Consider the following 22905-nt stretch of genomic DNA (forward strand, 5'->3'; position numbering starts at 1 on the left):
CAGCCCCGGGGGCAGCTAGCACCAGTGCCAAGGGAAGGGGCTCCTACTGCCCAGGCAGGAGAGACGGGCGCTCCAGGGACCAGGCACTGCTGACCACCTGCCTCCGATTCACCCGGGCCGGGTGCCAAAAATAAAAACCCCGGACTCTCACCCGAAGCCCTGAGAAAATGGAGTCCTGTAATCTCCACTCATAAGTTCTCCTGGAGATTCTCATTCATGCAGAAGTTTCAGAACCTCTGATTCAGTTGAAACACCCAATGTGCCAGGGGGTGTTCTAAGGCGCTTTCGAATCATGAACACATTTGATCCTCCAAACACCCTCACTAGGTAAGTTACCACCATTTTGCAGGTGGGGAAATCAAGGTACACGGAAGATTAAAAAAACAAACACCCTCATCCAAGATCATGGAGCCAATAAGGCACGGACCAGGTGGCCTGGTTTCAGAGTTGGTGCTTTAATCCCACCCTGTCTTAGCATTGATTTGGGCATCTCTGCTCCATCTGCAGTCACAGCAAATCTGGGCCTCTGGGCAACCTGGAGAGCGGGTGACACGTCCCTGAAATGGCCCTGTGCCCCCCACCCCGGGACAGACCACACACACAGCTGTGTCAGGGGAGGAGAGCTGTGGTCTTTCACCCCTGGGGCCGGAAGCCACCGAGAGAAGCTGACCCGTTTGCGGTGAGCCTTTTGGCCCTGGGGTTCAAAGCCCGCGTTCCTCTCCTTTCTTATCTGTGTAGTCGACATCTGTGTCAATAGCCTCTGTTTGAGGACACGGAGCCAGAGAGCTGGAATCGGGGCTGGGGCAGCCTGACCGGATGGTCAGGCCTGCCGAGCGATCCGCCCTCTCCTTGTGTCAATTCCAAAAGGCAGGGTTTGGAAATCAAGTCAACAGAGAGCTTCTCTTCATCTCCGCACAAACAGCCGTCCTGCGGTGTTTGGCGAGTGTTGGGCAATCCCGGACCGAGCGGGGTCAGGGGAAAAGTCAATTTTGCCTTTAAATCTCTAAAGCCAGGCTCTGGTTTCCATGCTTCCATCACACGCCTACGGCTCACATCAGAAAGCAAACGCTCCAGGCTTGTGTGTCTGCCCCTCCCCGATCCACCCACCTACGAACGACCGTGGGCATCAGAGAATGTCCTGGAACATTCTGCCTTTCCCCTCATGCTGAGCAGAAAGTCTCGCTGCACAGACTGTCACCAAGCAACCTCTATTTGATGGCCCCAGAGTTCTTGTTCAAGGACAACTGCTCTCTCGCTTAAGCCAGTAAAGAAAGCGCTGGAATCACACACGAAGCTAGAGAAATGGCCAAATGCCACAGGTCGGCATAGCAACCGTCAACTCAGAGGAGTTTAGAAATGGAACAGTAGGATGGACTTGTTCCAAACCCCTTGCTTTACAGATGAGGAAACAAAGGCTCGGAGAGGGCAGGTGTCTTGCCCGAAGCACCCAGCTCACACGGGGAGCGGATACTTCCGAGCCCACTTACCCAGCACAGCCCTTCACTGGCCTCGTGTCATTTGTCTTCAAAACTTCCCAGTTCACATTCTCAGACATCCATTCAGCCTTTTATTTCTTCTCTGGGGTAAAAGCACCAACTCTGAAACCAGGCCACCTGGTCCGTGCCTTATTGGCTCCATGATCTTGGATGAGGGTGTTTGTTTTTTTTAATCTTCCGTGTACCTTGATTTCCCCACCTGCAAAATGGTGGTAACTTACCTAGTGAGGGTGTTTGGAGGATCAAATGTGTTCATGATTCGAAAGCAGCTTAGAACACCCCCTGGCACATTGGGTGTTTCAACTGAATCAGAGGTTCTGAAACTTCTGCATGAATGAGAATCTCCAAGAGAACTTATGAGTGGAGATTACAGGACTCCATTTTCTCAGGGCTTCGGGTGAGAGCCCGGGGTTTTTACTTTTGGCACCCGGCCCCGGGTGAATCGGAGGCAGGTGGTCAGCAGTGCCTGGTCCCTGGTCAGGGAACGAGATCCCACATGCCACAGCTGAGGCCCAGCACAGCCAAATACATGTGAAGCCACAATTTTAAAAAGAAAACAGAAGAAACAGCACTGGCCCTGGTGTCAGCCCTTAACCCGTGAAAACAGTAGCTCTGGGCTGAGCGCCACACATGGGGAGTGAAAAAATCTCCACTTGGGAATCAAAGTCTGTAGCCCAAGTTGAGAAGCACCACTTGAGTCACAGGCCCCGATTCCACCTGCTGCAGCTCCTGGGAGCCTCATTCCTGGGAACGAGGGACGAGAGTTGGGGTGTTCAAGCCTCGTCACAGCTGCCAACCCCCTCCCCGCCACCTGCTCCAAAGGAGGCCAGTGCCACCTTCTAGCGAAAGACTCCCCAGGGCCTGAGGCCACTGAAGTATGAATCCTTCCTTCAGAGCTAGCTGCAGATGGTGGGAACAGAAACCAACAGGCTGGAACAGCCACTGTCATCAAAAACAAGCACGGTGCCAACACGGCAGGGCCAGCTCGTGGGAGCTGCTCTTCCCTCTGAGGGACTTTACTCATGAGCTCATGGGGGGCCCAGCTGCAGCTCTGGGTAGCTGATCCGGGATGTGTGTGCAACAGGTGGTCAGAAAGCTGCAGGCTGCTTCCCACAGGATCATCGAGAAGGTTCACCGGAGTCAAAGTCAGGAAATAAACCAGGGAAGGAGTGGGGTTCTGTAAGAGCCTTGCTCTCCCTCTGAGCACAATCTGTCACTCCAAATGACTCACGCACCAGCGGGAAAGACTAAAAATATTCGAGCCCGACATTTGCATCTATTAAATCATCGTCTTGTCTCACATGGCTGGAAACTGGGTTTTTTTAAAGGTTACTTCAAATTGTCTGCCTCTGCTGCTGGGTATCTGTGGGCTTCAAAATCAGCTCCAGGATAGGGGATGATCAGAGAGGCTCAGAGGGCATCAGTCCCGAGACATTCATTTGTTTATGAGCAGCAGCAGTAAGACTCCAGGATTTATGACCAGCGAGGGGATGGCGCCTGGTGATGGGGCCTGCCCTTCCCTGCACTGGCCCAGCGGCCAATAGAGCCTCTGTGTTCCAAGGTCTGGAAAGCAACCGACTTCTCCTTGCTTCTCTTAAATGGTCATCAGGTTTTATTCTAGGTGTTCAAGGTGATACAGCTTGGGCTGTGGATTCTCAGATGGTGTCACCCAGGACAGATCAGTGAACTCAGAGGCCCTCGTCCTGTAAGTTACACCCTGGTCCATGTCACAAGCAAACGCAGGGTCCTGCCTGGCCACCCACCCTCTCTCAGCAGCGTGGCACAGAGGAGCCCAGAAACCTCACAGGGACCAGCAGGAGCATTTCTGCCCCCGAGACGCAGAGGGAGCGGACACGGCTAAAGAGCCAGCAGCGGGAAGAAGCGCTGTGTGTGGAGGACCCGGTCCTCCTTGCAGAAATGGACACAGTGAAAGGAAACCCCCCACGTGCGCACACATATACGCGCCCCGCCCAGGCTGAACCGGCCACATTCAGATCAGCAGCAAGGGGAACCCCCTGGGTCTGGGACACACAGCTTCTGGCTGCCAAAGGGCTTGATTCTAAGTCGCGATGACAGCCCAAGAGCAGAGGCTGTGTTCGGAGATGTGAATTTACCCACAGACTAACTCAAACCAGCTTCCCAGGAGGAGATAGTGGTAAAAGATCCACCTGCCAACGCAGGAGACATCAAAGACTTGCACTCCATCCCTGGGTCAGGAAGATCCCCTGGAGGAGGGCATGGCAACCCACTCAGTATTCCTGCCTGGAGAATCCCACGGACTACAGTGGGCTACAGTCCATGGGGTCCCACAAAGTCGGACATGACTCAGCACAGCGCTGCAACTCAACCAGACACACAGCTCGTGGAGGATAAAGGGACGTTGGTGGCAGCGCTGTTTGAAAAGGGAATGAATCTGGGGAACATTTTAGACAAGTTCCCTGCGCTCTTACACGGGACACCCAGAGACGGAAGGAGCTGACTGAGAGCTCAGGCCGTGGAGTGGCAGCACAGCATTTCTCTTCTTCCCCCACCAAGCCTCTGCCTTCACCCAGCCTGTATAATCTCCCTTTTGTTGTTCAGTGGCTAAGTCACGTCTGGCTCTTTGGGACCCCAGGGACTGCAGCACCCAGGCTTCCCTGGCCTCCACCGTCTCCTGGAGTTTGCTCAAAGGCGTGTCCACTGCGTCGGGAGCTCTCTTTACCGCTCCTTTGTGCCGGCTTGGGCAGGCGTTGCAAGTCTCCATTTGTGCACGCGCGCTGTTCTCGGTGAAACTCCAACCTCTTTAATGACTCAGGCCCCCTCCCTCCACCTCAGAGCGGGCCATGAGGCCTCTCCTGGCATCCCTCCTCCCCCGGCGTGTTCTGGTTTGGGGGCTGGAGGAGAAGCAGCTGGCAGAGTCCTCTCATTCCCCGACGGCTCGTTAGTGGCCGGGGGTCCCTGGTCTCTGCTCCAATGGGGGAGGGGTCTCTGGAGATCCTGGTGGTCTCAGTGCTTGGTGAGTGTGACTTTCAGAGCAATGGGGTTCAGCCTCACCCTGGGCCCCTGGCACTGGGGCTGTGCCAGGGAGGGGTGCCTGGTCTCCTACTGGCCCGGACTGGAGGCTGCACACCCCCAAACCCCTCCCTGGGCACAGCGGGGCCCCGCCCCATGTCTCCTGGTCTGAGCCTCATTGCGAGGTTCAGAGAAAGTTCAGGTGGGTCCTCTTGGAGCCCACTGAGGCCCGGGGAAGTGGGAAGGTGAGGCTGTCCTCCCTTCCTGCCCAGACACAGCCCCTCCACCCTGCGGGGCCCTGACACCCAGCCTGCCTTTCCACAAACTGCCAGAGGGCTTGTCAAGGGGTCCAGCTCTCTCCAGGCAGCTGTCTGTCCTGTGGCTCAACGAGCACCAGGCTGGTCAGCCAGCAGGCCCCCTCCCCTCAGCGAGCCCTCACGCTGCTTCCTGGGGATGGCTCTCCCCGTCCACCCACTTGGCCTGGGGTGGGGGGTGGGTGGGATGCACCGGGTGGGGTAGCAAGTATGACTTCTCCCCAAGCACAGTGTTCACCCCGAGCTGGCCCCTTGCCTCCGTCGAGCCCCACGGCTTGCCCCACACAGGCCAGGGCGGGGGCAGTGGGGGTGAGTGGTGGTTCCTCTGGGCAGGTGCCAGGAAGCCGATGGGACCTCCCCTTCGAACACCTGGGCCCCTGGCATTGGTCATCGACAGCTCTGGGCCTTGGCTGCAATTACAGAGCAATAGGAAAAGTCCCACACAGCATCCTATTCTTCCCAAGGAAAGAGAGGAAAGAGGCTCTGCATGTGCTGATACGGAGTGATCTTAAAGACATGCTGAGAGATGAAAGAGCAAGGTTCAGAGCATTTTGGCCCCAACTTGTATTTTAAAGATGGTTATGATGCACGCATGTGTGTCTGTGTTCACGGTCCATACAAGAAACAACAGCGGCTGCCTTGGGGTTGGGGTCTGGGGTCTCACTTTTCACTGAAGGCTCCATGAATGGATCACAGCAGGCAGTCAATAAGGTGACCCCCTGCCCTAGGCTGAGAAGGGAGCGAGGAGACCCAGTTAAACGTGCCGTCACATCCATTTAGCAAAAGTAAGAAATGAGCAAAATAGAGCAGCGGTGGGTATCGCCAGTGCGTGGTGCATGCCACAGAGAAAGCGGCGTAGATACAGCGAAGGGAAAGCCACATGCTGCTTTCACAAAAATAAACCCGCTGGTCGTGCATCGCCAGTTTCTAAAGAGGAGGAGAGGCCGCTTCCAATAAAAGATGCTGGTGATTAAACATCCTCAAGAGAAAGAGAAAAAAGGGCAAGAGGCAAGATGGTGGCGACATGGAGAAATGAGTGCAGAACTTTGGGCACAGGCCTTTCCTTAACTGAGGTGACGCTGGTTTAAAGCATCGGGCTTCATGAGTGCAACGCTGTATTTCTACCTCTGACGCACTAGGGTATGCTCTCCAAAACCCGTGTTTCCATCCATCGCTCCATAGCGGCTCCCCTGACCCATTCACCCTTTCCCACCCTGCTCCATCCCCTCTAGTAACCACTGCTCTGGTCTCTGTATCTGAATGTTGGTTTTTGTTTGGTTTGGCTTGTTCATTCATTTTGTATTTTGCTTTCTGTATTCCATATGTGATTGAAGTCATGGAATGTTTTTCTCCATCTGACTTACCATGTTTCCCTGGTGGCTCAGTGGTAAAGACTCTGCCTACCAATATAGAAGATTCAGGTTCGATCTCTGGGTCGGGAAGATCCCTTGGAGAAGGAAATGGCAATCCACTCCAGTATCCTTGCCTGGGAAATTCCATGGACAAAGGAGCCTGGGGGGCTACCGTCCATGGGGTCACAGGAGGGTGAGACAAGACTTAGCAACTATAAACCCCCCCATCTGTCTTATTTCTCTTAGCAGAACACCCTCAAGGCCCAGCCATGTTTTTGCAAATGACAAGATTTCATCTTTCCATGGCTGAGTAGGACCCATCGTACACAGATGCACCACACTTTATTATCCATTCATCTGTTGATGGACACTTAGGTTGTTCCCATGTCTTGGCTAATGTAAATAAAGGTGCATATTGTCTTTTAGAATGAGTGTTTTCACATCCTTGGGATAAATACTGGCATATTTAGTGGCATAGCTGGATCATACAGCAGTTATATTCTTCATATTTTGAGGAACCTCCATACTGTTTTCCCTAATGGCTGCACCAATGTACATTCCCACCAACAGTGTATGAGACTTCCCTTCTCTCCACATCCTCTCCAACACCTGCTATTTCTTGTCTCTTTTACAACAGCCATTCTAACAAGTTGACGTGATCTCATGTAGCTTTGAGACTCCTGAGAGTCCCTTGGCCTGCAAGGAGATCCAACCAGTCAATCCAAAAGGAAATCAATCCTGAATACTCATTGGAAGGACTGATGCTGAAGCTGAAACCCCAATACTTTGTCCACCTGATGTGAAGAGCTGACTCATTGGAAAAGACCCTGATGCTGGGAAAGATTGGGGGCAGGAGGAGAAGGGGATGACAGAGGATGAGACGGTTGGATGGCATCACCGACTCAATGAACATGAGTTTGAACAAATTCCAGGAGACGGCAAAGGACAGGGAAGCCTGGCATGCTGCAGGCCATGGGGTCACAAAGAGCTGGACATGACTGAGCGACTGAATGATAGCAATAATTAGTGATGCTGAGCAGGTTTTCATGTGCCCGTTGGCCACCATCCACCTCCTTAGGAAAAACGTCTCTTCAGCTCCTCTCGCCATTTTTAAATCTGGTAGCTCTCACTGTTGAGTAGGGCACAGGCTTTGCTCTGATGCTCATGGACAGGTTAGTTGGTTGTATGACATCTCACTTAAACATCACAGCTACTGGGGGGCGGTGCTCTTATCACACCAGCCCACTTTGCAGATGCGGACACCTGCGTCAGAAAGCTGCCTTAGGTCACACAACCCGTCAGTGGCAGAGGGGCCCAGACTCAGCTTTTCCCATATTCTGAGTGATTCTTTCTCCTACACACATGCCAGAAACTCCGCACCCTGACGGGAGCCGTAAGAGTCCTGTCGAAACTGTCGTTTGTCCATGCCATACACTGTGAGGACCGCTCCCCAGCACGCGCGGGGTCTGCCCCTCACCGCGGCTGCGGGCTCCTTTTCATTATTTCCGTGTTGAGCCTTCTGGATGGAGTACCAGCGCCAGAAGGGGTTAGATCTACTGTCTGACCCTTTTCCTTTCTGTTTCTGGCTGAGACGACGATCAACTAGTCTACACTGAAGTGCTCATGGATGAATGGGCTGCCCTCTGAGCCAGGATGCTGAACTTCATCAGGGCCTTTGGAGACCAAGTCTTAGCTGAGAGGTCTCTACCACTCAGACCCCAAGGCACCATTTGCCTTCCCCTGGCAACCATCATGAGCTGTTTCTCAGACATCCTTCTAGACCAACAAGGACACTGTTTACCCCTTCCCTGTGTTTACTGAGATGGAAATAGGTTACACGCACTGCTGGGTGTACTGCTTCCTTTACTTCGTAAAACTTTAAGACTGTGGTGTTGGAGAAGACTCTTGAGAGTCCCTTATACTGCAAGGAGATCCAACTAGTCCACTCTAAAGGAGATCAATCCTGGATGTTCATTGGAGGGACTGATGCTAAAGCTGAAACTGCAATACTTTGGCCACCTCATGCGACGAGTTGACTCACTGGAAAAGACTCTGATGCTGGGAAAGGTTGGGGGCGGGAGGAGAAGGGGACGACAGAGAATGAGATGGCTGGATGGCATCACCGACTCTGTGGACATGAGTTTGAGTGAACTCCGGGAGTTGGTGATGGACAGGGAGGCCTGGCGTGCTGTGATTCATGGGGTCGCAGAGAGTCGGACACGACTGAGCGACTGAACTGAACTGAACTGAAGAGTTTTTTTAAGAATAGATCTTTGAAATTGTTTTATCAGTTTTGTTAAAAAAAAAAACAATCCCCACACACTTCTCAGGATTTTGATGGCTCTGGAATATTTTTCTTTGTAAATACATCCCATCCTATTACCCTATGTTATCCTATGTTAATGTGATATTTCTAATAGATATTTGATATGTTCTAATACTTTGCTATATAAACAATACTGCAATTTTGCACACTGTAGGATAAATTTCTAAAAGTGGACTTGTGTGTCAAAAACTATGGGCATTTCTAATTTTGATAGATATTTCTAAATTGCCTTGTGATTTGGAGTGACCTACACTCTCACCTGCGTTTCCCTGGTGGCTCATTGGTAAAGAATCCACCTGAAATGCAGGAGACACGGGCCTGATCCCTGGGTCAGGAGGACCCCCAGAGAAGGGAATGGCAACCCACTCCAGTATTCTGGCCTGGAGGAGCCCATGGACAGAGGAGCCTGGTGGGCTGTACTTCGTGGCAAAGAGCTGGATATGACTGAAGCAGCTGAGCACGGGTATGTAGTCTGCTTTTCCGTTTCTTGATCTCACAAGTAATGCCGCACTGAGTATTCTTATGTACATGTCTTAGTGTCCTTTTGTGACTGTATTTATAAATTCCCAGCAATAGGATTACTGCACCAAGAGGGATGTACTTCCAATTTTAATTCACTGTCAAATTATCCTTTAAAAAGTAGACCAGTAACACTTCCAGCGACAGCATTTGAGAATGGCACCTTGCCCACAGCCTGACTGACGCTGGATATTGGTCAGCGTTTTAATTTGACCTGTGAACTCACTGCGAGTTGACCCCTCGTCAGCATCTCTGTAATGATGAATGACGTTAACAACGTTTTCCAGTGTTCCAGGTCAGTTCAGTTGCTGTGTTTACTTCTCTGTAAATTCCATGTTCATATTCTTCCCTTTCTTCATTTTCATCTTGAATTATTCAGTTTTTATTTATATGAACGTATTCTAAACTGAAGAAATGCGACTGTGGTCTGGATTGCTAATATTTTTCCCTGGGTCTTTTTTTCTTTTATTAATTATCTAATGTTAGAAAGTCTGGATTTGAGGCTCTGTGGGCTGCTTCAGAATGCCTTATCTGGCCCAAAATTACACATAGTTTGATCAGTTTTAAGTGTAGTCCCTCAGTCGTATCCGACTCTTTGCGACCCCATGGACTGTAGCCCACCAGGCTCCTCTGTCCATGGAATTCTCTAGGCAAGAATACTGGAGTGGATTGCCATCTCCTTCTCCAAGGGATCTTCCTGAGCGAGGGAGTCTCCCGCATTGCAGGCAGATTCTTTACCGTCTGAGCCCCCAGGGAAGAGCTAGGCAATTGCTTCCATCTGTCCTAAAGAGTCATCTGGTGCCTATGCTCCTCAGCCCCCTTGAGACACCAGTTTAGCAAAGCGCTGAAGGCTGACCTTCCTTTTGACAGTCCTAGCTGAGATCTTCCCCAATTCACAAATTCAGTCAAAATAACCAATATGCTTGAGGTTAATTTAATTGATTTTTCTTCCTGGTTCCAAACTGTTGTCTGGGTTATTGATTATTTTCAAATGTCCTTTATGCAGTCCTGATTGAATAAGCCATCCCATAAAATCTGGTCTAATTAAAGTCCTGCCCTTAAAACACAAGAATCTGTCTGAATGATTTTCCTGAAGCTTTTGGGGAAGAGGACGTCCCCCGTGGCCCTGGGTCTTCTGTGCGCCACACCGTCAGCTAGACCACCCCGAGGGTAGTTGGGACTTTTCGGAGGGCCTGCAGGGCAGCTTTGTGTGTGCGGAGGGGAAGGGGTTAATGAGGGTGAGCGGCAGATACCGGTAGACAAGGTCACAGAAGCACAAACCTGGGGGAAGCCAGTGTTTCGAAAGCTCTGTCTTCATGGGGCTTTACCCCCTGAGTTTTACTTGCCATGTTTTCGGAGTTTGTAAACCTTTTCATGGGAATCAGCCCACTGCTGTTTTAGACAGCAACCCAGGGAGAGTCATAACAATGTTCTTAATATTTTTATGTAGAAAAATGGAAGCCCTGGGAGACAAGCGAACACAGCAGGAAAGGCTAAGCTGGGACACAAGTCTCTTAGTCCTCTGAGTCCACTGGTCCTTCCCCAGTTCTCCCTGTCCTTCCTGGTCACATCAGCTTCCACGGAACGGAATTGCTAAGCTTAAATACAGCACGTTTTCACAATTGGGATATAACTGCTGTATAACGTCGTACTGGTTCCTGCTCGACAGCAGTGTGAATCAGCTCTGTGTACGTGTGTAGCCCCCGCTCTCTTGAGCCTCTCCCCACCCCACCCGCCCAGGTCATCACAGAGCCGAGCTGAGCTCCTCGTGCTAAACAGCGGCTTCCCACTAGCTGTCTGTCTTATCCACGTGGTAGTGTGTTTACCTCAAACCTCATCCCCCAGGGCCCCCGCCCCCTTCCTCCGCTCTGTCTGCGCGTCTGTTCTCTGTGTCAGCATCTCTGTTCCCGCCCTGGAGCTCGGTTCATCTGCAGCACTTACTGAAATCATCACCTATGTGCTCAAGGAATGATGTAACTCGAAGGACGCTGACCTTCGACCTCCAAAAAGAACGGAGCCAGGTCAGTGGATTAAGTAACACAGGATCCTGAGGCTCCCATGATACGTTCAGATAGGGTTGCCGTATAAAATACAGCATCCATAGTTAAATTCACATTTCAGATAAACAATGAATAATTTTTAGTATAAGAAAGCCCCAAATATTGCATGGGACATACTTACCCTAAAATATACATATATTTGAAGTTAAAATTTAACTGGATGTTCTGTGTTTTTAGTTGCTAAATCTCACAATTCTAATAGAGGAAAGACAGTTTCCTGATACACATAACAAGATTTGTGATATTCTTGGTCTGAGGAGGTATTAGCCGAGTTGCAGCAGTGACTTCCTAATATAGAAACTATATAGAAATATAGAAAGGTCACTTTGTAACACTTTAAATCTCATAGACAAGAAATATTTTTGCTCATTTTTCTTGGTATCAAACTAAAAAGTTAATCAAGCATTAAGTAGCAAAGTCTTAGAAATTACAGAGGATGTGTGCAATTATTTATCTTTAAATGTGGTCTTTGCATCATTATCAATAATTCTGAAGAAAAAAGGAAACACCCACCTTTCTTCAAAATACAGTTTTGGTGAATAATAAGTTCAGTCGATGGAACACAAGGAAGGAAAACGGTGTCCAACGTTATTTTTAAGAGTGTTGATACAGATACTGACAAGGAAGTGTGTTGAGGATAGAATATTGAACGAAAAATACAAGCTGCTAAATTATCATATTTTTGCAAAACAATTGTCTTCTGTCTATTAAGGTGGCCCTTCCCCCTCGTGTTTCAGCATCTCTGAAATTAGGACGCCTGTAGGATTTATTGCCGTTATCAGAGCTGTTGGGCAGCCAGCAGACGATGTAACTGTCATTGATGAGAACTCAGTGATTGCTGGTCATGGCGTCAGCTCACTGCGTTATCTGCATTGTTGGTACAGCATATTTTGAGTTTGCCATTGAAAATGTCTTCCAAGATTACACTATGATTCAGCATTGAAACAAAGTTATTTTCTGTGCAGAAGCTTGAAAACAAAGTAGAGGGGACTAAGTGAGATTTTAGTGAAACGAATTTTCTATCTTGGAGAAATAATCACAGTTCTATATTGTCTTGCAGAGCAGCATGTGCTTTACAGGAAAGAAAGAAAGAGACTCACAAGTAGATGAAGGGATGTTGTCTTTTGTTACTGAGAAATGTACAGAAGAATTGCCGATGACAAGCCAAGGAAAGCCATGTAAGACAACTAATTTATTTCTGGGCCTGTGAACCAGGGACAGGAAGGGCTGAGGCGGAGCCAGGGTAGCAGCCCAGCCAGCAGCTGGGGACTCTGGCTGCCTTGTCCATCCTGTTGGCTTTTGGTCCAACCCAGGCTGGGCTCTTGGCGCTAAAGCCAAAGGCGGGGAGAGGTTGAGGAGGCTCCACATGGTGCTTGGAACTCCCCTGCTGACCCTCTCCAGGGCCAAAGCAGCTATCTGAGTAATAGGAGAAGGAATGGTTTTGGGCGAGAGGGTACAGACAGACAGGGATAATGCCACCCCTTAATTTGCATTTTCTCTGTTATCTGAAACTTGCCCTGGTCACTTGGGAGCCTCAGGCAGAGGGAAATTCTTGGGGCTCAGACCAATGGCCAGATTTGCCCTCTGAGCTGGCCCCAAACCTCTGACCCAAGGATCCTTATTCCCCCAGCAAAGCAAGGAAGGGAATTCACAGCTACTGGAGTCTATGGTCCCAGATACAAAGAGAGCAGGAGCGACAAAGGACTAGGCCTGTGGTCTCCCAGGATAAACCATCTCATGCCCCTACCAACAGCCAGTTGAATGTCTTTTCTCTCAATACTTTCTCCATCATATCTGCCTAACAATAGTAATAATACTATTTATTGAGTACTTACTACGTGCCAGCCACTGTCCTAAGTATTTTATAAATATCATCTCATTTAATCCTCTGGCCTCCCAGGTGGCTCAGTGGTAAAGAATCCTCCTGCCAATGCAGGAGATGCAGATTCAATCCCTGAGTCAGGAAAGTCCTCTGGAGGAGGAAATGGCAACCCACTCCAGATTCTTGCCTAGAAAATCCCATGGACTGAGGAGCCTAGCAAGTTACAGTCCATGCGGTTGCAAGAGAGTCAGACACGACTGAGCACACACACATTTAATCCTCACCATAGTCTGGGAAGGTAGGTATTCTTTTCTGAATTTTACAGAATAGCAAATTTAGGTTCAAGTCCACCCAACAAGTGCAGGAACAGGACTCAAAGTTCAGGTCCTCGGTTACAAATCCCCTGCTGTTAAGCACTACCCACAGTACATATCTCTGAACGAAGACCCCTGACCAGAGCTGTCCCCTCCCGACTAATCCCACTGCTGCTGTTTCACTCCTGCTCCTTGGAACTGCTTCCTCTCTCCGCTTCCCACCTACACACCAAGCAACTAGCAGAGCCAGCCCACACTCTGTCACCATCCCTTGCACCCTCAATGGGCGCTTGGTCCTGGGTAACTCCCAGGATCCCTTGTGCCTCCAGCCCGGAACTCAGCTATGTGAGCTTCCCATGATCCTCCGTGCCTCCCATGATCCTTTGTGCCTCCCATGATCCTCTGTGGCCCCCACAATCTCCTGTGTCCCACAGCCTGGCTCTCAGCCTTCTGTGCCTCCCCCAATTCCCCCTCTGCCTCCCATGATCCTTTGTGCCTCCCACAATCCTCTGTGCCCCCCATAATGCCATGTACCCCAGCCCTGATTTCAGCCTTCTGTGCCTCCCCCAATCCCCCTGTGCTTCCCATGATCCTCCGTGCCTCCCATGATCCTCTGTGGCCCCCACAATCTCCTGTGCCCCACAGCCTGGCTCTGTGCCTCCCCCAAACCCCCTGTGTCTCCCATGATCCTCCGTGCCTCCCATGATCCTCTGTGCTTCCCATGATCCTCTGTGCCCCACAGCTTGGATCTCAGCCTTGTGTGCCTCCCCCAACCCCTCTGTGCCCCAAATTAGGAGATACTGTCTCCTAAATACCACCTTGGGCCTGCTGGTTCCCCGTGGCTGGCTGAATTAAGTAAGCCCTTCTCAGCCTGGCCAGTTTGGTAGGCTGGGACCTCTATATTCACAGGGCCTGGCCCAAGCCCAGTTCCAGCTTTTTCTAAAGTGCCCCTCCCACAGAAGGCTGGCTAGGACCAGGTCTGAGACTCCTGCTCTGACCAGAGTCCTATCTCTACAGTCCACTATGGGGCCACGCACGTGATCGCAATAGAGTTTGTAATTCTAAAGCCATGTCTCTTCAATTCCATCACGAGCTCCTCGAGGCCTCGCTCCTCACGTGACGCAACCAGTGGGCAGTGGTCTCTCTCTGTGCTCAAGAGCCCACCGCCAGGCCAGGACAGGGCTCTGCAGAAGCACTCCTGCACTGGCTGTGGGTCTTAGCCACAGTCATCCCCCAGGCTGACACTTGGCCCTCAGGAAGCGATAAGGGAGAGCAGGCTGGGACCACCACAGGAGAGGCCGAGGGGACAGCCCAACACGCTTCAGGCTCCAGCTCTGACCGTAAGACCACTGACCAAAGAACTACTCTGGCATCTGACTCAGCGGCTTCTGGAGTCAGTGGCTCCAGAATAGAAAATAAACTAAGTGCCAACTCCATTCTTTGCCTGACCCGAAAAGAAAAGTGAAATGAAATTAGCTGCAGCCAGGACAGAAAGCTAATGAAGTAACTTGATTTTTAAAAAAACTTCTTTCCATTGAACATTGTTTTATTTATTTAGTTAGTTAGTTTTTTATTTATTTTAGTTTTTATTTTTTTAAGCTTTTTTTTTTCTTTTTGGCCATGCCACGAGGCATGTGGGATCTTAGTTCCCTGACCAGGGATCAAACCCTTGCCCCCTGTATTGGAAGCATGGAGGCTTAATTACTGGACCACCAGGGAAGTCCCTGAACATGGTTTTAATTCAGAGTAATTCTTGGGTTGATTCTACTGAGACCTAAGTGTGCCAGGAAGAGGGGGTAGAAAAGGAAACAAGAGTAGAGAAAGTTTTGTTGGGAGGTGCTGGTGGAGGAAACTCAGGGGAGGCCCAGGGTTGGAGGTCAACGTCTGTGAATCCCTCCCTACACAACAGGGAGAGGCCACAGGCAGGGAGCAAGGAGAGAAGGGTAAGTGATGACCTACGCGAAATGGAGGGCTCTCCGGCAGAGTGGGGTCTAGAGAAACGTGGAGGAGGGCCCCGAAGAGAGAAACACACCCAGAACCTGCACCCTAACTTCCCAGCCCAAGACGGGATCGAAAAGGAAATGGAAAGAGAAGGAGCATCATTACAACAATTCTGTAAGGAGCTCTGAATTTCCTGCCAAGTTTCTATTTCAAGGATTCTGCATGAGGAGGTGTGTTGTAAACTAGTCCACACAGGCCTTGGCCTTCAAGGAAATTATAGCAGAGACCGCCAACCTGGGGTGAGATTGTCCAGAGCATGTGGTTAAGATTGGGCCACCGATCACAACGTGTGGAGTTTTGCATACCACCAAGCCATTCTCGTACACCAGCTGGGTGTGCTACAATTCCGTTCTAACCCTATCTACTTGGAGACAGCATCAGATCCCACAGGTTTAGGGCTCAGCCCCACAAGACGCACCCTCTGCCTCACTTCACACCCCAGCTGCAAGTCCAGGTTGTCATCTGTGCTCTGAGCAATCAGAGCTTCACAGAACCCACTCCTTGGGTGGCATTAATTTGCTAGATTGGTTCATGGAACTCAGAGAAACATTTTACTTACTAGATACCTGTTTCTTATTTAAAAAAAAAAATGATATAGCTCAGGAATGGTCTGACAGAAGGATTCTACAGGGCAAGGTGTGGGAAAGGGGCACAGAGCATCTGTGTCTTCTTCCTGCCAGCCACTCTTCCCAAAGCTCTAACATGTGCACAGGCCAGAAACTCTCTGAACCCCATCCTTTGGAATTTGATGCAAGCTTCACTACATAGCATGACTGGTTAAATCGTTGGCTATTGACTACTGATTTGACTTCTTACCCTTCTCTCCAGAGGTCCAAGGGTGGCACTCTCTAATCATGTGTTTGGGGCCTCTGGCAACCAGCCCTCCTCTTTTGGTTACCTAGGTTCCAAAGTCATTTCATTAATGCAACAAAAGGCATCTTTAGAGCTCTTACCGCTTAAGAAACTTGAAGAGTTGTAGGAGCTCTGTGCCAGGCTTGGGGATGAAGACCAAATACGTATTTATTTTTAAACGTATCACAACAGTCATTCACTCTGCTCCTTTAACCCTTAGACATCTAGCTGACTTTGGGATTATACTTAGGAGCTTCATGGTGTTCGTGGGGCGGTGGGACAGAAGGGAGACGATTCTGTGACACCAGTGCAAGTCCAAGTAGAAAGCCACCTAGGATAGACCATGAACAAATGAATAAATGCATCAGCTAAATCCTGTCTTCATGTGGCACTTCATGAAATGGCTTGGCTTCTTCCATATGCAGTCTCTGGTGACGGGAGAAGATAGTGCCATCAGAATTTCTTGAAAGTCACCAAGGGCAAGAGGAGGAGCTGGATTGGCCCCTCTAGCCCGAGGATCTGTGTCTGGGACTTAGCATTCGGCCTGGGCGTTGGGTTCCCTTGCAGGAAGCAGTCACAAGCACTACTCCCTTCGGGAAAGGAGGCCCAGAGCTTCGTGGCTGCGAGACCCGTTCTCAGGGAGCCCTGTGGAGCCCCAGCAGGGGCTCGCTGTCCTTCCATATTCTTGCACTCACCAGAGTGGAAACGCTCACCGTGACGGGTTCGTGGGCTGTAAGACACGATGGAGCTCCGGACAGAGGCCAGGACCGGGGCAGAACAGAGTGACGCACGAGTGTGTCCCCAGTGCCCAGAAGTTTGAGTTCCTCTTTGAAAAACAGTCACGCGTTTTGAAACTCAGCCTCCCTAGGTAGAGAAGCTGAAGAGAACAGCAGAGTTGCCTCCCAAAAAATTGAGCTTCAAGTCCCTGCCTTGCCCTGTATTAGCTATGTTTCTGATGATTCTTGTTTCAACTTTAAAATCAGGAAATAGCTCAAAGATGTTCTAAGGATTTAATAATAACAGCATTTAGCAGGGCTTACTTATTTACCCTGTGCCAGGCACTGTTCTAAGCAGTTTATGTATGTTAATTCACTAAATCCTCACAGTGACCCTATGAAACAGGTACTGTTTTTCAGACAAATTCAGCAGTGAGAAAAGGGAAGCAGAGAGGTCCAGTGCCTCTCTGAAGATCACACAGCTGGAAGGTGGGAGGGCTGGAGTCTAAACCCAGGCAGTTTAACCTCAGGGTCGATAACTACACTACATAAGAACACGAGCAAACAAAGAGGCAGAGGGGAAAAGGTACTCAAATGACTGCATCTCACTGTTTTTGAAAGATAGTTTTCCCCCACATTTTACCATCTTGAAAATCTTATGTGTTCATATCTGAAAAATTGCTAGATTCAATTAATTAGGAAATGACCTTGAGGTGGAACTAATTTCTGAGTAATTCTTCCATTTCCAATTTGTCTCTTGTTACTGTAATAAAAGTAGTTAAAATGAAGCATTTATTGTCCGCCCACTGTGGATAGTGGCTGGCCAAGCCCACGCTGGAGCTGTAAATACTCGATGAGCATGAGGCCACATGACCTCCGCTTCTAACCCCCCTCAGCTCCCCTGTGCTGGCTGCACGGGCCTCCTTCCCGTTTTGAGACACAGGTGAGCATGTAGGTCCCTCTGCCTGGAAATCCTCTTCCTTATGGCTCACTCTTTATTTGTCCGTTCTCTGTTAAAATGGTGGGGCCCTGGCCATCACTCTTTCAACTTGGGTCCTTCCTCAAACTCACTGCATGCTTCTGACTTCATTTTGTTTATGGCTCACCTCCTTTTGGATGTAAACTCCATGCGAGAGGGCATTTCAGTCTGATTTTCTTGGTTAGTTGAGTAGGTTTCGCTTCTGCGTACCCAGTATCTAGAATAATGCCATGGACATTATGGCTTTCTACAAATATTTTTTGAGTGAATGAATGGGTGAGGACTCATTGAAGATTTTTGTTTGATGTTGAAGGAAGATCTACTCTGAGAGTATCTGCTTATCTTCAGAGCAGGGAGGCCATGAAGAGAGGGGAAGCCAGGCGGAAGGTTAAAGGGCCTGCATTCTACACCTTGTCTCATTAGAAGTCCCAGAGGAGTGACCTTCAGAAAAGCTAGGATGAAAACAGAACATTTTGGCAGAGTGCTAGACAGCATCTAGATTAATTTTGTGATTTAGAAAGGTGAGGAAAGAAGAACCGAATGCAAGACATCAACCTTGCCTAGATTGCAGCTTTTAAAAAGAAAGAAAAGAGCTCTCAGAGAGGTTTCGGAGATAATTGGGAAAATCAGAAGATGAGCTAAACGTTAGATGCTATGGGAACTCCCATGGATGGAGAAGCCTGGCAGGCTATATAGTCCATGGGGTCGCAAAGTGTCACACACACCTGAGCAACTAAACAGTAATTAGGGAATTACTGTTAATGTAGCTTTGATCGCTGGGCTGGAAGAAGCACAAGCTGGAATCAAGACTGCTGGGAGAAATATCAGTAACCTCAGATATGCAGATGACACCACCCTTATGGCAGAAAGTGAAGAGGAACTCAAAAGCCTCTTGATGAAAGTGAAAGAGGAGAGTGAAAAGGTTGGCTTGAAGCTCAACATTCAGAAAACAAAGATCATGGCATCTGGTCCCATCACTTCATGGGAAATAGATGGAAAAACAGTGGAAACAGTGTCAGACTTTATTTTTGGGGGCTCCAAAATCACTGTGGATGCTGATTGCAGCCATGAAATTAAAAGACCCTTACTCCTTGGAAGGAAAGTTATGACCAACCTTGATAGTATATTAAAAAGCAGGGACATTACTTTGCCAACAAAGGTCTGTCTAGTCAAGGCTACGGTTTTTCCCGTGGTCATGTATGGGTGTGAGAGTTGGACTGTGAAGAAAGCTGATTGCCGAAGAATTGATGCTTTTGAACTGTGGTGTTGGAGAAGACTCTTGAGAGTCCCTTGGACTGCAAGGAGATCCAACCAGTCCATTCTAAAGGAGATCAGCCCTGGGTGTTCATTGGAGGGACTGATGCTAAAGCTGAAGCTGCAATACTTTGGCCACCTCATGCGACGAGTTGACTCACTGGAAAAGACTCTGATGCTGGGAAAGGTTGGGGGCGGGAGGAGAAGGGGACGACGGAGAATGAGATGGCTGGATGGCATCACCGACTCTGTGGACATGAGTTTGAGTGAACTCCGGGAGTTGGTGATGGACAGGAAGGCCTGGCGTGCTGTGATTCATGGGGTTACGGAGAGTCGGACACGACTGAGCGACTGAACTGAACTGAGCTCTGATCGAGGTACTCAGGTTAATCAGAAAACTCCTATTCCCCAGAGACATGTGCTGAAATGTTTAGCTCAGAAGTAGCATAATAAGTTCTGCAACTAGTTTGTAACCGCACTCTGGGAGTCTGTACTGCTCACTCAAATGATGACCATCCAGGAGTCAGGTCCCTGCCCCCACCATGCCGAATAGTGTTCTGAGCCCACTTCCACCCGTAAGAGCAGGACCTTTAGTGGGAGAAGGCGGTCGGTGTGGGACTACAGTGATAGAATCAGGACTCACTGTCAACATTCTGTGTTTTCACCTGGGTCCTGGATTAGGACATTGGTTTGCAAGTAGCTTTGATTCTCTTTCCCTCACATGGTAAATTCAACTCCCTGGGCCTCTTTTTTCTTTACTAGCCCAATAAACAAACAATAAAAAAGTCAATACAGTTCAAGACCTTGGTAATTTCTCTGTATCCATCTCTGATTTGCTGTCTTCATTCCGTTCCGTTCCGTCGCTCAGTCGTGTCCGACTCTTTGCGACCCCGTGGACTGTAGCCTACCAGGCTTCTCCGTCCATGGGATTCTCCAGGCAAGAATACTGGAGTGGGTTACCGTTTCCTTCTCCAGGGGATCTTCCCGACCCAGGGATCAAACCCGGGTCTCCCGCATTGGGGGCAGACGCTTTAACCTCTGAGCCACCAGGGAAGCTGTCTTCATTAGTAAGGATGAATTCACCTCCTAGGTTGCCTAAGCTTTCAGAGCAAATGACAAGCTAGTATCCTCGGCTTTACTACACAGAGAGGAATCTCAAACATAAAGTGTGTTTTTCAAAGGCAAAACTTTGAATGGTAAAGAATCTCGAACGAGACCCAGGATTTCCAGTTCTCAAACTTCAGCCTTCTTCATGGCAAGAGTTTAGCATTCTTCATTGGAACTGATTATTTTCTTTTCCATTTCAAAAAGCCTGCAGTTCAGGCATGAAGAAAAGACCAGTCACTCATCCACAGGGGGCGGGGCCTGCTTCCAGCTGCACTGGTGGAAAGTTACCTGATTTTGTTTTTCTCTGTTTTGCAGCCTGAACCTGAGTACAAATATCAGGGATTTCAGACATGCCACACTGAACTTCAACCTTGCAGGATTCAAATCCATCTTATCTTAAAAGAATGCATCCCCTTCAATTTTTTTTTTTAAAAAGGTCATTTTAAAGCAGCCAAGGCAGATATTCTGTGATTTGCAGGAAGAAGTTTGTTTTAGGATTATAAATAGGGCAAAGTGTACCCTTTCTCTGAAATTCAAAATCCTTGCAAATACCACGGCTGGGAATTTAAAGGAAGTCATCTGAAAGTTGAACGTTTGTCTTCATCATGGTTTTCCAAACAAAAGGAAAACTGTCTGGCAAAAACACATCAACTTTCAGAGACCCAGAGAAGCTGGTGGAAGTGACCGGGGTGTCCCTGCGGTGAGGCCTGGGAGCTGGGGGGACCTTGCCTGCTGTTTGAAAGAATATCTATACGGGGAGACTGAGATTCCGTCTCACTGAAAAGGAGAAAAGTCAGCAGTAATTCTGAAAAAAAAAAGGTTCCTGAAACCAGGAGAAGAGCAGTTTTGAAAGTACCAAGCAAGTTCCCACAGGCGGGCTGGTGAGGCCTCACAGTGAGGTCAGAGCCGGCAAATGAAGCTGGAGCCTGGGCGACCCCGCTGGGCCCGCTGCAGGGCTTCCCATTTCAGGGTGAACCTGGGGCTTCTGCCATGTGAACGTGCTGGCCCCCACGGGGCCCCGGCTCCGCGAGCCTCCACGGGGCCTCAGATCTCCTGGAGCCCCTGGTCTCTCCTAGGAGCCAGTGCTCAGTTTGACCTCAAGTGGTTGGAGGGAAGGGACCCAAAAAGAGAGGCAACCTTGGGGCTCATTTCTTGCGATCAGTTCTCAGGAAAGAAAAAGAAAAGCCGGAGCGCATTTTGCTTGCCCTCCCATTTTTACCTGAGATGTGACGTGATAACCAAACATAGGTATAGGGAAAATGGCCACATACGGTTAGTGAAGGCTGCCTCCTCCCCTCAGAGGCTCATGAGCTTTACCAGGATAACCAGACCTCACCCAGACAGCATTGCTCACTGGAGACAGTGACACACAGCTTGCTCTCACAGGGAGGGAGGCTAAACCGCACAGTGGGCTGCGGAGGGAAAGAAATGACCAGAACCAGTAACAAGCGGCAGCTGCGGAGCCCCTGGCTGGGGTGTGGGCTGATGCTATTACTGTTGCAGGTCTCTATCGATCTTTAGGAAAAAATACAGAATGCAAACTCCGTTTGTCTTGCTGACTGCTGTGATACCGGAGCTGAGCAGATAAGGAGGCACTTTATAATTGTTGGCGAGAACAAATAAGTAGATTGTAAGTACGTCAGAATGACTGGTTCAAGAGGAGAGTCAGACTGGCTTCCAAATGTTGGTCAAGAGTTGGAAGTAGGATGAGCCAACGGTATGCCTAACAGGCTCCTAGGATCATGTGACTCTTCTAGAGCTAGAATTCTGAGGAGGCAACAAGGTGATAGACTGCTGAGAAGAAAGAGTTAAGCAGGTTGAAGCCTGCGTGTCTGAGGGGAACGTGTTTGGCAGGGGTAAGGGCCTGCAGCCCGGCTTAGCGAGCTTGACCAAAGGTGATGATGACTAAGGGGTAAGGTTGTGGCCTCCCTCCCTCCCTCCAGATCGATCCTTTAATGTGACTTATCAGAAAGAGAAAGAAACTTGTTTACTTTAAACCCCTGGATCCCATAAAGGGAGCAGGGAAAGGCTTAAAACCCACAGACGTTCAGGGCTGGCGCCCACAGCTGCCCCCACACAGCCCGCAGAAGGCCCATCCCACTGGCAGAGAAAGGGCCCGGGGCAGAGAGACACCCGCGCGGACTGGAAGGTAAGTGACTCCCTACACACGTGCCAGCATCTTCCAACGCCTCTGTGCAATTCAGGCTGTCCCTTTGTGGGGGGAGCTCTGACTTTGAGAAGTGGGGGTGAGGTGCGACCCAGGTGTTTAAACTGGGTTTTATGTTACATGTTACACACATGTAACATTTATGTTCATGCTACACACACCACATTTTCATTCATCTGCCATGCTTATTCTGTGTCCTCAGAAAGTCTAAGAAAACCAGGCTTTCCTAAGGATACTCTCCCCACCCAGTGCAGGGAAAGGAGAAGATCCCTCCCAGGTGGCTCCAGTGGTAAAGAACCCGCCTGTCAGGGCAGGAGATGTAAGAGATGCGGTTCGATCCCAGGGTGGGGAGGATCCCCTGGAGAAGGGCATGGTAATCCATTCCAGTATTCCTGCCTGGAGAATCCCATGGACAGAGGAGCCTGGCGGGCTACTGTTTATGGGGTCACAAAGAGTTGGACATGACTGAAGTGACTCTGCACATGTGAGGGGTCGTGGACTTTTATTTCTGGCCTTGGAGTGGCTATATATGAAGCCATTTCCTGTTTTATGGTGGTCTGATTTAGCAATAACATAAAGGCCTTTGAACAAGATTCTCCCAATAGGATACTAGCATTAGGACGTTTATTTGACCA

The 22905-nt window shown here is 49.5% G+C and overlaps 1 pseudogene across 1 annotated transcript in view; it reads left to right on the forward strand.

Moving 5' to 3' along the window:
- The first annotated feature begins 10953 nt into the window (after nucleotides 1–10953).
- The window catches only part of LOC129549639 (tripartite motif-containing protein 64-like), a 28233-nt pseudogene continuing 16281 nt past the window's right edge, over nucleotides 10954–22905 (forward strand). The window contains exons 1-4 of the transcript XR_016036696.1: nucleotides 10954–11019; nucleotides 16615–16768; nucleotides 17660–17706; nucleotides 22184–22252. The product of XR_016036696.1 is annotated as a tripartite motif-containing protein 64-like (transcript). The remainder of the gene's footprint in view (nucleotides 11020–16614; nucleotides 16769–17659; nucleotides 17707–22183; nucleotides 22253–22905) is intronic.

This window comes from Moschus berezovskii, chromosome 28, assembly GCF_049115385.1.
Source record: "Moschus berezovskii isolate FMDL1 chromosome 28, NW_MosBer_1.0, whole genome shotgun sequence".
NCBI classification, from domain to species: Eukaryota; Metazoa; Chordata; class Mammalia; order Artiodactyla; family Moschidae; genus Moschus; species Moschus berezovskii.